We start from the raw sequence: 3,296 nt of genomic DNA, 5'->3' as shown, positions 1-3,296 counted from the left end.
ATAGGGCCTGCACTTTGGCTCCACATTTGAAAGGGGCGTGAATTCATTTTTGGATACGCCCCTATTATAATTAGGTAATTCCCTATATGTATATACATGTACCACATGTAGTAAATCTGTCTGCTTTATCTGTATTGTGACGTTCTTAAGCAAATAGTTAAACACGATTTCATCAAACATTATAACAATAGCTCTTTTACAGTGTGCAATCATCCCGGGCAATAATTGGGCAATAATAGAGGATGTGCGTGAAATTATTGATTGGCTCCATACAAAGGATTTGAACCGGTGTCCTTCACCGTAATCATGGCGCAATGCAGTGCATTCAATCAAACGTTGTCGTCAACCTATTTGATCGTATAGTGCATTTGTTATGTGTGTGTGACGAGCTGTCGCGGTAGATTGCAATAGCTTGTAATCATGGTTTTGTTGAATGAATTTGAGTACTCCGCCATATTTACAGTATGATACGTCATAATCTAGGTGATTATTTGCATTGGATGTCTTGAATACGCTGGCGAAGTTGTGTAATAATCGGATTAATGCTATAACAGTAGATGAATACAAGGTTTGAATATATCGCGTTGCAAAGCCCCATTCAGTGATCCCAGCGAAAATAAAAAAAAAATCAAATTGTTACTTTTATAAAATTTTTAATGAAAAAATGGGCAAAAACCCAAGAAAAATCGGCAGTATCGACGACGTTGAAGCCCCATTGAAATACATGTAGCTAATTTATATATAGGCCTATTGTCAGTATATAAATTACAGATTCACGTAAATGCATTATTTTTGTCTTAAATAGGCCTACTCGGCTTTCGGCTGAACCACTAGCAGAAGATACCAAATTGATGTTTTATGACCTTTGAAATTCTTTTGTTGCGAGTGACATGGTCAGTTCAATTCACGCCGAGTGTCCTTGACAGGTTTGACTCTGCTTCAGTGGTCATGAAAGAATTCAAAAGATAACCTCTGCCCCACCAATCCCAAGCAATTGTCTGAAACTGCTCTTCGATGATGTATCATAAGAACTCAGTCGTCAAATGATGATAGTCATATAATGACCAAAAGATTATTACTGACTATATCATTGCAGACTGAGTTCCGCAGTCTAGTACAAAATCTGAATTTTGATGATTTTTACGATCGTCCGGATGAAAAAAAATCACTGAATGGGCCGTTAGTTCCCTCCTCTCCTTACCCTGGCAATATGAATCAAAGAAAAATAAAGAAAAAATTAAATAAAACAAGAAAAAAAAGTCAAAGAAAAGAATCAATAAAAGAAAAACAAATATGAAAAGTTCGAACAATATTTGGTTTATAAAATTAATGTGACCGTGATGAGGCTCAAACTCACCACCTTCCGATTTAAAGTTCGACGCGCTCGTGTACCAACTTCTGATGCCTTACCAAGTGAGCTGTGCTCCTGAGATAAGAAATAAAAATAAAATAATACACTGTATACCTGCTTGTGTCGGTAATTGATTTGCTCTAATTCCATAATGGTACAGTGCAACAGAGCAAAAATGCCCAAAATTTAAAAGCTATATTTATGAACAATATACACTACACATAAAAATACTAATACAAGGGAATTTCAACATAAGAATCCAAACAATTAAGTACCAACATGCACAGCTTTGTCCTTATATCACATTTGGGTTTTTTCAAACCTCTACTGTGATTGGCAGCTGCACAAGGCATCTCTTTGATAGCTGATAATGGCCATCCATTCAGCAAGTGGCTACTAACTGACCTTGACAGGCTTGAATGAGCACTGTCATCTGCTACAAAACCATCACACTCTAGGACCTGGTCACTCCATGATCCAACAGAGAGCACAGTACTTTGACAATGGAGTGAAATTATTGATTAAAAGTACAGCTCCTATGCGTGTATAGCAAAAAATTGGAATAGAATGTTTGGAATCATGTAACTAAAATACTAAATGCATTCTGCAAAATGTGCTCTGACCAATATATAAAGCATTTCATTAGCTTTAATTTGACATATTGTTTGACATGTTTGGAATTATGGTAAATCATTAAATAAAATATTTATTAATTAATCAATTATGTCAATTAATTAAAAATTCAATGCAAATATGCATATTTTCTCTGACAGAATTGTAGGATTTGACAAGAGCCATCTTTCTTGTAAGTTTGATTCTTATAACATACCGGTATCGTATTAAGTCCCCAGTTATAGTTGCAGAAAAAATACGCGTGCAGGACACACACACACACATACACACACCCCCAAACACCCCCCACCACAGAGGATCGTACCCTTTTACAATCATATAACATTCATTACGCTAGTAGTAGTAAATTCCAATTTTCTTTGCTTTACCTCACTTGTTCTGCTCAAAATTAAAAGGGGACATATCTGACAGTAAAAGCATTTTTATGGAAATTATGTTTAACTATTTGCTTAAACAGCACAAAACAGATAAAGCAGACAAATTTACTATACATAAGCCTATACATGTATGGTATGCCAGGGACTGTTTAAGAATATATCATTTACTTCGAGGACTGTTATATATCAAAAATGTGAAAAATATCAAATTTTAATTATTTGTCATAAAATTTGTATTATATCGTGAATTTCAAACAATGAAATTATTTGATATCAGAAAGACATTCTTCGATTCATAATGCAATTCGATATGTCTGATGTGCTCTCGTGTCCCACAAAAATACTATCAAACGCTCATTCCAGATCCCTTAATTTTGTTAATTTTCTTTGTCTTTTTTTTTTCTTTTCTTGTTTTATTTTTTTTTCTTTATTTTTCTTTGATTTATATTGCCAGGGTAAGGAGAGGAGGGAACTAAAGGCCCATTCAGTGATTTTTTGATTTTTTTTTTCATCCCGACGATCGTAAAAATCATCAAAATTCAGATTTTGGATATTGCGGAACTCAGTCTTCAATGATAGTCAGTAATTTTTATATTTTGGACATTATTATGACTATCATTTGAGGACTGAGTTCTTATGATCCGAGGAGCAGTTTCAGACAATTGCTTGGGATTATTGGGAGAGAGGTTATCTTTTGAATTCTTTCATGACCACACAAGCATAGTCAAACCTGCCAAGGACACTCGGCGTGAATTGAAAGACCATGTCACTCGCCACAAAAGAATGTCAAAGGTCATAAAACACCAATTTGGTGTCTTCTGCTATCTAAAGGCGTATGGCTGATTTTGTACCTTTCGTCATTGTCATAGATGTGCTATCATAGCTTGCCAGTGCAGTGGTTCAGCCGAAAGCCGTGTGTCTAAAACAAAAAATAA

Source organism: Amphiura filiformis, chromosome 12 (genome assembly GCF_039555335.1).
Source record: "Amphiura filiformis chromosome 12, Afil_fr2py, whole genome shotgun sequence".
In the NCBI taxonomy this organism is placed as follows: domain Eukaryota; kingdom Metazoa; phylum Echinodermata; class Ophiuroidea; order Amphilepidida; family Amphiuridae; genus Amphiura; species Amphiura filiformis.
The sequence above is the reverse complement of the archived record's forward strand: the minus strand, read 5'-3'. Positions refer to the sequence as shown.